The sequence below is a fragment of the Giraffa tippelskirchi genome, chromosome 3, assembly GCF_054371585.1.
Source record: "Giraffa tippelskirchi isolate mGirTip1 chromosome 3, T2T-mGirTip1v1.2.pri, whole genome shotgun sequence".
NCBI lineage: Eukaryota > Metazoa > Chordata > Mammalia > Artiodactyla > Giraffidae > Giraffa > Giraffa tippelskirchi.
In genome coordinates, this window is record NC_137277.1 from 140,659,289 (window position 1) to 140,671,869 (window position 12,581).

The 12,581-nt window shown below is 36.4% G+C and overlaps 2 long non-coding RNA genes and 1 other non-coding gene across 3 annotated transcripts in view; 2 read left to right on the forward strand and 1 right to left on the reverse strand.

The window, feature by feature from the left end:
• Positions 1-2,202: 2,202 nt before the first annotated feature.
• Positions 2,203-8,121, reverse strand: LOC145540945 (uncharacterized). Its single transcript, XR_014078654.1, has 4 exons — positions 7,047-8,121; positions 5,826-5,964; positions 4,036-4,143; positions 2,203-2,295 (listed from the first exon to the last, which is right to left on the reverse strand). It is a non-coding gene; the product is annotated as an uncharacterized LOC145540945 (long non-coding RNA).
• On the forward strand, positions 3,750-3,821 carry TRNAW-CCA (transfer RNA tryptophan (anticodon CCA)). Its single transcript has one exon. It is a non-coding gene; the product is annotated as a tRNA-Trp (tRNA).
• Positions 8,122-8,173: 52 nt separating the features above from the next.
• Positions 8,174-12,581, forward strand: part of LOC145540944 (uncharacterized) — a 30,124-nt gene continuing 25,716 nt past the window's right edge. Inside the window, exon 1 of the long non-coding RNA XR_014078653.1 lies at positions 8,174-8,809. This is a non-coding gene — a long non-coding RNA (uncharacterized LOC145540944). The remainder of the gene's footprint in view (positions 8,810-12,581) is intronic.

Below are 12,581 nucleotides of genomic sequence, written 5' to 3' on the forward strand. Positions count from 1 at the left end.
ATTGAATTAATAATGTTCAGTTACTTCTTGAAGTTTTAATGCTTCCATCTGTCTTTTCAGTTCAGTTCATTTGCTCAGTCCTGTCCAACTCTTGTGACCCCATGTTCCACAGCACATCAGGCCTCTCTGTCCATCACCAACTCCCAGAGTCCACCCAAACCCATGCCCATTGAGTCAGTGATGCCATCCAGCCATCTCATCCTCTATCGTCCCCTTCTCCTCCTGCCCCCAATCCCACCCAGCATTAGGGTCTTTTCCAATGAGTCAACTCTGCATGAGGTGGCCAAGTATTGGAGTTTCAGCTTCAACATCAGTCCTTCCAGTGAACACCCAGGACTGATCTCCTTTAGGATGGACTGGTTGGATCTCCTTGCAGTCCGACAGACTCTCAAGAGTCTTCTCCAACACCACAGTTCAAAAGCATCAATTCTTCAGCTCTCTGCTTTCTTTATGGTCCAACTCTCACATCCATACATGACCACTGGAAAAACCATAGCCTTGATTTGACAGACTTTTGTTGACAAAGTAATGTCTCTGCTTTTTAATATGCTGTCTAGGTTGGTCATAACTTTCCTTCCAAGGAGTAAGCATCTCTTAATTTCATGGCTGCAATCACCATCTTCAGTGATTCTGGAGTTCACTTAAAATAGTTAATATTCTCTTGTTTTTCTCTTATGTCAGTTAAGTCATTTGGGCTAGCCTCTAATGGGTATATGCATCCCTGATAATACAACTAACTATTTGAGTTAAGAGAGGATATGGGTATTGCATCTTTCTTTTAAACTGCTTAATGAAAGGCAGCCCCACTTTTGCCAGGTTAATTTTTGTTTATAAAATTCATTCTCAAGTTTTCCAAGATGGCACAAATAAGGAAATAAATACAATGTTTGTGACAAGCACTTAATTATTCTACTTCAGTAAAGAAAACAAAGCGAAACAAGTCAAATAACTTTTATCATGTATTCATTAGAATTACATATTCTCAAAATAGTCTGTGGATTGGCATCTATTTACAGAATAGAATGATTCTGTCTTCTGGATAAGATTTTCTTATGTTTTTCATATTTTGCTTTACTTGCTTACAGTTACCTGAACCATAGTGCTTACTTGAAAGCTAAGCCTATAAATACCAAATTAAAGAAGTGTTGTACAAAATTTATTTTTGAAACTGTACTTTAATAGAGAAACATGTTAAGGAAGTTAAATAAGAATAATTATAAAATTGAATCTCAACTATGTTTTGATTGCATCAGCACAAATAGAGGGATTATTGTGAAATGAATTAAGGAGTTTTTTCTTTTTTTTTTTTAAGGTGGTGAGAACTTCCAGCTGTAGGAGTGCACTATATGGGGATTTGGCAGTCTGTGTCAGATATCAAAGTGGAGGTTATATGGAAAGTTGCTGACCTGACATCTAAAATACAGACTTTATTGATTGTGAAGAGTGTGAGATGTCTGGCATATTACTCTTTACTATCAAGGGATTCATATTAACAGAGCTGTCATTTTAAGGATAATTACTGATTGAGACACACTGAAGAACAGTCTTGTAAAATATCTAGCCTTTTAAAGAGTTGGACATGACTGAACGACTGAATGGAACTGAGCCTTAAAGTGCACACAAAATATTTAATACACAGTAAGAAAAATAATGACAAAAGTTATACTTAGATCTTAAGCTAAACCAAAATTTTTTTGGTTAAACAGAGAATTCCAGCACCTATGGATGGTCAATTATATGAGTGAAATACATGTGTAGATTATTTTTTTCTTTCTTAAAGATTTTAGTGAACATTTTGTCTTCAAACTCAAAAAGCAAAAGTTTAAACCTAGACAAAATGGACAAATTCTTAAAAAGGTACAATTGCCCAAGACTGAATCAGAAAGAAACAGAAGAAAATATGAACAGACCAGTTATTGGTAATGAAATTGAATTAGTAATTTTAAAATATCAGCATAACAAAAGTCCAAGACCATAGTGCTTCACAGGTAAATTCTGAAACTATTCCAAATAATTGCAGAGGAAGGAACATTTCTGAACTCATTTTATGATGCCACCATTACCCTGATATCAAAACCAGAAAAAAAGATATGACAAAAAAGATTATAGGGCATTATCATGGATGAATATAGATACAAAAATCCTCAATACAATACTAGCAGAATGACTCCAACAATACATTGAAATGATGATACACCATGATCAAGTGGGACATATCCCAGGTATGCAAAGTTTATTGAATATATGCAAATCAATCAGTGTGATCCACCATATTAGCAAATTGAAGAAGAAAATCTGAAAGAAAGAAAATGAAAGTGTTAGTTGCTCAGTCATGTCTGACTCTTTGGAACTCCATGAACTGTAGCCCACCAGGCTCCTCTCTGTCCATGGATTTCCCAGGCAAGAATACTAGAGTGGGTAGCCATTCCCTTCTCCAAGGGATTTTCCTGGCCTTAGAATCAAACCTCGGTCTTCTGTGTTGCAGGCAGATTCTTTACCATCTGAGCCACCAAGGAAGCCATATGATCATCTCAATAGAAGCAGAAAAAGCTTTTGATAACATTGAATATTCTTTTGTGATTAAAAAATGCAAAGAATGGGTATAGGGAAAACCTACATCAACATAATAAAGGCCATCTATGACAACCCTACAGCTAATATTATACTCATTGGTGAAAAAGTGAAAGCATTCCCTCAATGATTAGCAACAAGACAAAGATGCCCACTCTCACCGCTTTTATTCCACAGAGTTTGGAAGTTATAGCCACAGCAATCAGATAAAAAGAAATAAAAGGACTCCAAATTGGAAAATAAAAATCAAAACTGTTGCTGTTTGTAGATAACATGATATTTATACATGGAAGATCCAAAATGGCACCAAAAACTACTAGATCTCATCAATGAATTTGATAAAATTACAGAATAGAAAATTAATATACAGAAGTCTATTTCACTAAAAGTGAAATATCAGAAAGGGAAATTTAGGAAATGACCCCAAACTATCACATCAAAGAGAATAAAATATTTAGGAATATTAGGAATAGTATTAGGAATAAACCTACCTAAGGGAGGAAAAAAAAATATACTCTGAAAACTATAAGATACTGATGTAAAAAATTGAAGACCACACAAATAAATGGAAAGTTATACTCTGTTCTTGATAGGAAGTCTCAATTTTGTTAAAATGACCATAATACCCAAGACAGTCTACAGACTCAAAGAAATCTCTATCAAATTACCAGTGGCATTTTTCACAGAACTAGAACAAAATATTTAAAAATGTGTATGGAAACACAAAAGACCTTGAATAGCTAAAAACAATCTTGAAAAAAAACAGAGCTGTAAATAGTATACTGCCTGATTCCAGACTATACTACAAAGCTACAATCATCAAAACATTATGATACCAGCCCCAAAACAGATTATATAGATCAGTGGATCTGGATATAAAACCCAGAAATAAACACACACTTTTGGTCGATTAATCTATATAGAGGAAGCAAGAATATGCACTAGAGAAAAGACATTCTCTTCAATAAGTGATACTCAGAAAACTAGACAGCTACATGTAAAAGAATGAAGTTAAAACATCCTCTAACACCATATACAAAAATAAACTCAAAATAGATTAAAGACATAAATGTAAGGCCAGATACTATAAAATTCCTAGAGGAAAACCTAGACAGAACACACTTTGACATAAGTCACAGCAATATTTTTTTTTGAATTCATCTCCTAAAGAATCGACTTCCCTGGTGGCTCAGAGGTTAAAGCGTCTGCCTCCAATGCAGGAGACCCAGGTTCGATCCCTGGGTCGGGAAGATCCCCTGGAGAAGGAAATGGCAACCCAATTCTTGCCTGGAGAATCCCATGGACGGAGGAGCCTGGTAGGCTACAATCCATTGGGTCGCAAAGAGTCGGACACGACTGAGCGACTTCACTCACTCACTCCTAAAGAATCTGCCTTCAATGCAATAAACCCAGGTTCAATCCCTGGGTCAAGAAGATACCCTGGAGAAGGAAATGGCAACTCACTTCAGTATTCTTGCCTCGTGAATTCCATGGACAGAGGAGCCTGGTGGGTTACAGTCCATTGTGTCACAAAAGTCAAGCATGGCTTAGCAACTAAATCACCACTACCACCTAGAGTAGTGAAATCAAAAGCAAAAACAAACAAATGGGACCTAATTAAACTTAAAAGCTTTTGAACAACAAAGGATACTACAAACAAAATTTTAAAAGACAACCTACAGAATGGGAGAAAATATTTGTAAACAATGTGATCAACAAGGATTTATTTCCAAAATACAGAAACAACTCATACAGCTCAATATAAAAACAAACAAAAAAGCAACCCTTTCAAAAAATGTATCGAACACCTAAATAGAGATTTACGTAAAGAAGACATACAGATGGCCAATAGGTAGATGAAAAGGTGCTCATCAGTACTAATCATTAGAGAAATGTAAATCAAAATTACAATGATTTAACACCTTTCACAGGTCAGAATGATGATAACGAAAAAATTTCTCCAAGTAATAAATGCTGGAGAGGGTATGCAGAAAAGGGAACTCTCCTATACTGTTGATGGGAATGTAAATTGGTGCAGCTAGTATGGAAAACAGTATGGAGTTTCCTTAAAAATCTAAAAATGGTTATCAAATGCTCCCACAAATCCACTCCAGGGCGTATATATGGAAAAGATGAAAACCCTAATTCAAAAAGATGTATGCACCCTATTGTTCATAGCAGCACTATTACAGTAGTCAAGACCTCGAAGCAATTGAACTGTCCATTAACAGATGAATGGATAAAATTTATATATATACACACATGTATACACACACATATTCCATTACATATGTATATATTTATATATATATGTGTGTGTATGTGTATACATATATATATATGTATATAATGAACATTGGCTATTAAAAAAAATGAAATAATGTCTTCTGCAGCAATATGATTGGACCTAGAGATTATCATACTAAGTGAAGTAAGCCAAATATCATATATCACTTATATATAAAATCTAATGAAAATGATACAAATTAACTTATTTACAAGACAGAAACAGACTCATAGCCTTAGAAAATGAACTTCTGGTTACCAAAGGGGAAAGGTGGGGAGGGTTAAATTAGGAATTTGTGATTAACATGGATGAAGATTAACAACAGGACCTACTGTGTGGCGCAGGGAACTATATTCAATATCTTGCAATAACTTATAAACTGCTAACTGCTAAGTCGCTTCAGTCGTGTCCGACTCTGTGCGGCCCCATAGACGGCAGCCCACCAGGCTCCCCCGTCCCTGGGATTCTCCAGGCAAGAATACTGGAGTGGGTTGCCATTTCCTTCTCCAATGCAGGAAAGTGAAAAGTGAAAGTGAAGTCGCTCAGTCATGTCCAACTCTGCTAAGAACTAAGTAGGTCATTGCTGCTGCTGCTGCTAAGTCGCTTCAGTCGCGTCCGACTCTGTGCGACCCCATAGTCGGCAGCCCACCAGGCTCCGCCATCCCTGGGATTCTCCAGGCAAGAATACTGGAGTGGATTGCCATTTCCTTCTCCAAATAACTTATAAAGGAATCTGAAAAAGTGTATTTGAACTGAATCACTTTGCTATACAACTGAAATGTTATAAATCCACTATTCTTTAAACAAAAATACAAGAAAAAGAACAACACACACACAAAAACCTGTTTAAATTACAATGCCATTTTTGAAGACACATTGCATACAGATAATTCTATTATGGTTATGCTTTCCTTCCAAACATTCCTTTGCTCTATAAAATTATTTTAAAAGCCATTCATAAGTGTACTTCCTTTTCCATGCAGGGAGTTGTGATCCATTTTGGGAACCACTCCATCCATTTGTAGAATAAGCATTACCATAGAAACTGGAAGCCATTGATAAAGTGGTGAAAAAGGGAGAAGAAAGACAGCTAAATCTCCATTTTTCTGTAAAGGGGAAATAAACTTAATATCTTAATCTGATAAACCAAGATTTGAAAATTTAAGTTTATTATTTAAATACATAGAGGCAAATATCAAATTTTTCAGCTAAAAGAAATGAAACTAGTTTCTTCTGGAAGAGAGAGGAATAGGAGATTGTTTTTTACAGTAATGATTATCATATATCTCATTAACCATGTTCTGTGCAATACACCTAAGGTAAACTTAAAATTAAAAAAAAAAAGAAGAATTAAAATAAAACTAAACATTGAATTAAATCTTAGTGACTGAACAAGAATCAAGGCAACATGTGTTTCCACACATGTTTATGAAGACTTTGAAAAATAAAACGAAATTTGAGAAGCTTTCAATAAGGTACCGCTTTTGGTTTTCTGTGATCTTTTAATTAATCTTTTTAGGTAACATTTTACACAAATTAATGTTTCTATTCTGGAAGAAAATTGACTTATTTCTATAATTAATTTATAAACTTATATTTATGTAATAGTGATCTTCAAAAATCATAGAAATATTTCATTGTAAATATTAGTTCATTTTCTTTTTACTTCAATATATGACATTGCACTAGTTTAAAATAATGGGCAATAAAGCTGTACTTCACAATGAATCAGTATATTAATTATGAGAAAAATCAAGCCAGCCAATGTTTCTTCTTCAGTTTCCTTGAAATTTCAATGAATGCAATTTTACTCTAAAATAGAGAACATTTTCAGATATCAGATAATGAATAAATATCCTAATTATGTGTGGTAAATACACTTGATTGAAATTTGAATGTCTACTTTTATCAGTTGCTCTCAAAATGCTTTATGCAATTGAATTGCATATTTCCCATGCAATTAATTACACATTTTTCTTTCTATTAATTTAAAAATAACATATGCAAATGATTAAGGATTATTTGAGGGAAAATATTATGTAAGAACAGACATCAAATATATGGAAAGTCAGCAGAAATATATGCTATAAGTCTGACCTCAGTGATACACATTTCTAAAATCCCTGCTCCTAAAACATTGCCTTTAAATTTCTAGGACTTAAAGGATATATATGCAGATGAAAGAAACTTTCCATTTTACTTGCAATTCATTGACGTTACTCACAGTAAGTAGGTACTAGTATAAAGACTAGAGATGTCTTCAAGAAAATTAGTGATACCAAGGGAATATTTAATGCAAAGATGGGCACAATAAAGGACAGAAATGGAATGGACCTAACAGAAGCAGAAGATATTAAAAAGAGATGGCAAAAATACACAGAAGAACTATACAAAAAAGATCGTCATGACCCAGATAACCATCATGGTATGATCATTCACCTAGAGCCAGACATCCTGGACAGGAAGCATCACTACAAACGAAGCTAGTGGAGGAGATGGAAATCCAGCTGAGCTATTTCAAATTCTAAAAGCTGATGCTGTGAAAAAATGCTGCACTCAATATACCAGCAAATTTGGAAAACTCAGCAGTGGCCACAGGACTGGAAAAGATCAGTTTTCATTCCAATCCCAAAAAAAGGCAATGCCAAAGAATGTTCACTGCAACACAATTGCACTCATCTCACATGCTAGCAAAGTAATCATCAAAATTATCCAAGGTAGGATTCAATAGTATGTGAACCAAGAACTTTCAGATGTTCAAGCTGGATTTAGAAAAAGCAGAGGAACCAGAGATCAAATTGCCAACATCTGTTGGATCATTGAAAAAGAAAGAGAATTCCAGGAAAACATATGCTTCTGCTTTATTGACTACACTAAAGTCTTTGACTGTGGGGATCACAACAAACTCTGGAAAATTCTTAAAGAGATAGGAATACCAGACCACATGACATTCTTCCAGGGAAATCTGTATACAGGTCAAGAAGCAACAGTTAGGACTGGGCATGGAGCAACGGACTGGTTCTGAACTGGGAAAGGAGTACTTAGGCTGTATATCGTTGCCCTGTTTATTTAATTTCTATGCAAAGTACATCATACAAAATGCCAGGCTGGATGAAGCACAAGCGGGAATCAAGATTACCAGGAGAAGTATCAATAACCTCAGATATGCAGATGATACCACCCTTAAGGCAGAAAGTGAAGAGGAACTAAAGAGCCTCGTAATAAAAGTGAAAGAGGAGAGTGAAAAAACAGGCTTAAAACTCAACATTCCAAAATCTAAGATGATGGCATCTGGTTCCATCACTTATGGCAAATAGATGAGGAAACAATGGAAACAGTGACAGACTTTCTTTTCTTTGGCTTCAAAATCACTGCAGATGATGACTACAGCCATGAAATTAAAAGATGCTTGCTCCTTTGAAAAAAAGCTATGACAAACCTAGACAGCGTATTAAAAAGCAGAGACATTACTTTGCTGACAAAGTCTGTCTAGTCAAAGCTATGGTTTTTCCAGCAGTCATGTATGGATATGAGATTTGGACTGTAAAGAAAGCTGAGTGCCAAAGAATTTATACTTTTGAACGTGGTGTTGGAGAAGGCTCTTGAGAATCCCTTGGACTGCAAGGAGATCGACCAGTCAATCCTAAAGGAAATCAGTCCTAAATAGTCATTGGAAGGACAGATACTGAAACTGAAGCTCCAATACTCTGGCAACCTGATTCAAAGAACTGACTCATTGGAAAAGACCCTGATGCTGGGAAAGATTGAAGGCAGGAGGAGAAGGGGACAACAGGGGATGAGATAGATGGCATTGTGAGTTTATGTAAGCTCTGTGAGTTAGTGATGGGCAGGGAGGTCTGGCCTCCTGTAGTCAATGGAGTCGCAAAGAGTCAGACACTTCTGAGCAACTGAACTGAACTGACCTGTAAAGCTGCTGCCAACGCTGAATTGGCAAGTACTAAATCATTGCCATTACAGGAAATGTAGTGTTAAATTCTAAGCCTCTGACCAAAGTATTTAGTCTGTTTACTTTGTTTCATTGTTTCATTTGTTGTTCGCTTTAATGATACCTTGTTTAAGATACATTATCGCTTCATTAATATTGAATTCATGGACAACAGCACAGTTACTCCTGCCTGAACAAATCTTACCTGACACATGTATTTTCTCTATGAGGCACATTGCAGATTTCTTAGCTAGTAGGAACACTAAACAGCACTTCAGCACTATGCGTGGGGGGCATTTTAAACAATGAAATTACCATCAGAAAACACAAAAATGTGAAAAATATTTCACTGAATGGACCATGAAAACTACACTTACTTACATTTTCAGAGTTGAAACAAGAAGGTAAATATTACCCTGTGCCACCTCAGCTAGAAACTTGAGACACAAGACACCCTTTTCCTGCTCTGCCCATGTCCGGGAATGCAAAGTGTGTACTGATTTGGGAGTTGCAAACACATTGTAGTGAGTAGGTGAATTTACAAGTACAGACTCCGTGAAAAGTGATTAACTGTGTTTTTATTCTTAAGTTGTCATCTGTATGCCAGTGACTACAAAACTGCTCAAACCTTGACTGAGTCCTTGGATCCAGATTGTAAATTACTTGAGAATTTCCATTTCAATGTGAATTTTAGAAATAATCCCAACTTTCCCCAAACTGAATTTTTCCTCTTAAAGAGCAAAATCTAATTTTCTATATTCTGAATAGTATTTTAAATTAAAAAAAAAAAATCACAATCAGCTTGAAGTTGTATTCACATTTTATGATTCTATCTTTAATATGAGCCTCTAAGATCTGGCTTCAATCTTTCAATTCTTTTTCCCTTACCCTTTAAATTCCAACCATTAGGATGCATTTAATTTCCTCAATATGCAATGTTATTTCTTGTCTCTGGGTCATTAAGCAACTTCTTTTCTCTGTGTTTGGAACACCTTTTACCCTCAACCTCTTTAATCTAGATAATTGCCATTCTGCCTTTAGGATTTGTTTTACATATCACTTCTTCAGACAGACTGTTCCTGACTTTAAGGTCTGTTTAGATCCCCCTTCTCATATACTAATCATTGACTTTGGCAATGCTTATTATATTTGTAATATTCAGCGGGTTTAATTTTCATTGTTACACACTCAGCTTGGAAAAATATAACTGATTGTATTCAGTTATATAAGATATATTCTGCTTTTCTGCTACAAACCTGATGTCACTCAACTTAATCCTGTCACTCTTCCAATAAGATCAGCTATTTTAAGATTATATGATACTAATTGTATTGATTAAATTTAGTGTGCTAAAGGAGAAGGCAATGGCACCCCACTCCAGTAGTCTTGCCTGGAAAATCCCATGGACAGAGGAGTCTGGTAGGCTGCAGTCCATGGGGTCGCGAAGAGTCAGACTTCACTTTCACTCTTCTCTTTCCTGCATTGGAGAAGGAAATGGAAACCCACTCCAGTGTTCTTGCCTGGAGAATCCCAGAGATGGGGAAGCCTGGTGGGCTGCCATCTATGGGGTCGCACAGAGTCGGACACGACTGAAGCGACTTAGCAGCAGCAGCAGCAGTGTGCTGAAAGAGACTGCAAAATATAGAGAAGCTTTACTCATTCGTAAATTATCTCTCAACAACAGAAGGCTAGACAGTTTAGATTTGTTTTGATGAGGTAATTCTGTGATCCAGTTCCCCTCTATCCTACAGCTAACATTTCTGATCAGATCATCCAGATCATTTGAAGCTGGGTTTCCTCTGTATTTACCTTTTAGCCTATCAGTTAAGTCACTCAGTCATGTTAAACTCTTTGCAACCCCATGAACCACAGCACACTAGGCCTCCTTGTCCATCACCAACTCCCGGAGTTTACCCAAACTCATGTCCATTGAGTCAGTGATGCCATCTAACCATCTCATCCTTTATCATCCCCTTCTCCTCCTGCCTTCAATCTTTCCTAGCAACAGGATCTTTCAGGTCTTTGCATCAGGTGGCCAAAATATTGGAGTTTCAGCTTCAACATCAGTCCTTACAATGAACACCCAGGACTGATCTCCTTTAGGATGGACTGGTTGGATCTCCTTGCAGTCCAAAGGACTCTCAAGAGTCTTCTCCATCACCACAGTTCAAAAGCATCAATTCTTCAGTGCTCAGCTTTGTTTACAGTCCAACACTCACATCCATACATGACCACTGGAAAAACCATAGCCTTGACTAGACAGACCTTTGTTGGCAAAGTAATGCATATGCTTTTTAATATGCTATCTAGGTTGGTCATAACTTTCCTTCCAAGGAGTAAGCGTCTTTTAATTTCATGGCTGCAATCACCATCTGCAGTGATTTTGGAGCCCAGAGAAATAAAGCCAGCCACTGTTTCCCCATCTATTTGCCATGAAGTAATGGGACCAGATGCCATGATCTTAGTTTTCTGAATGTTGAGCTTTAAGCCAACTTTTTCACTCTTCTCTTTCACCTTCATCAAGAAGCTCTTTAGTTCTTCACTTTCTGCCATAAGGGTGGTGTCATCTGCATATCTGAGGTTATTGATATTTCTCCCAGCAATCTTGATTCCAGCTTGTGCTTCCTCCAGCCCAGCTTTTCTCATGATGCACTCTGCATATAAATTAAATAAGCAGGGTGACAATATACAGCCTTCACGTACTCCTTTTCCTATTTGGAACCAGTCTGTTGTTCCACGTCCAGTTCTAACTGTTGCTTCCTGACCTGCATACATGTTTCTCAAGAGGCAGGTGGCAGGTCAGGTATTCCCATCTTTTTCAGAATTTTCCACAGTTCATTTGTGATCCACAGAGTCAAAGGCTTTGGCATAATCAATAAAGAAAAAATAGATGTTTTTCTGGAATTCTCTTGCTTTTTTGATGATCCAACTGATTTTGGCACTTTGATCTCTGGTTCTCTGCCTTTTCTAAAACCAGCTTGAACATCAGGAAGTTCACAGTTCACGTATTGCTGCCGCCTGGCTTGGAAAAATTTGAGCATTACTTTACCAGCTTGTGAAATGAGTGCAATTGTGCGGTAGTTTGAGCATTCTTTGGCATTGCCTTTCTTTGTGATTGGAACGAAAACTGACCTTTTCCAGTCCTGTGGCCACTGCTGAGTTTTCCAAATTTGCTGACATATTGGGTGCAGCACTTTCACAGCATCATCTTTTAGGATTTGAAATAGCTCAACTGGAATTCTATCACCTCCACTAGCTTTGTTCGTAGTGATACTTCCTAAGGCCCACTTATATATATGTGTGTGTGTGTGTGTGTGTGTGTGTGTACATATATATATATATATGTGTACATATATATATGTACGTATATATATATGTATAGTACACACATATATATATGTACGTATATATATATATGTATACATACATATATATATACGTTACACATCTAATAGGGAAATGGCTTATTTATATGGTAACTCTGTGTTTAATGGTCTGAAAAACTTCAAGACTATTCCAAAGTGTCTGTATTATTTCATATTCCCACAGAGCCTAATACTTAATGTCTGAATTATCAGTCTCTCCCATTGTAATTAGCACACTTATTTCTAGTCACATTTCCTTGTGATGTCTTTGGCTTTAGTATTGTGGCAATGGTGAGTTCAGAGAATGAGTTGGGAAGTGTTTTCTCAATTTTTGTTAAGAATATTTTGTAAAGATTTGGTATTAGTTCTTCTTCAAATGCTGGGTAGAAGTGCATCCTGTAAATAAAGCTGG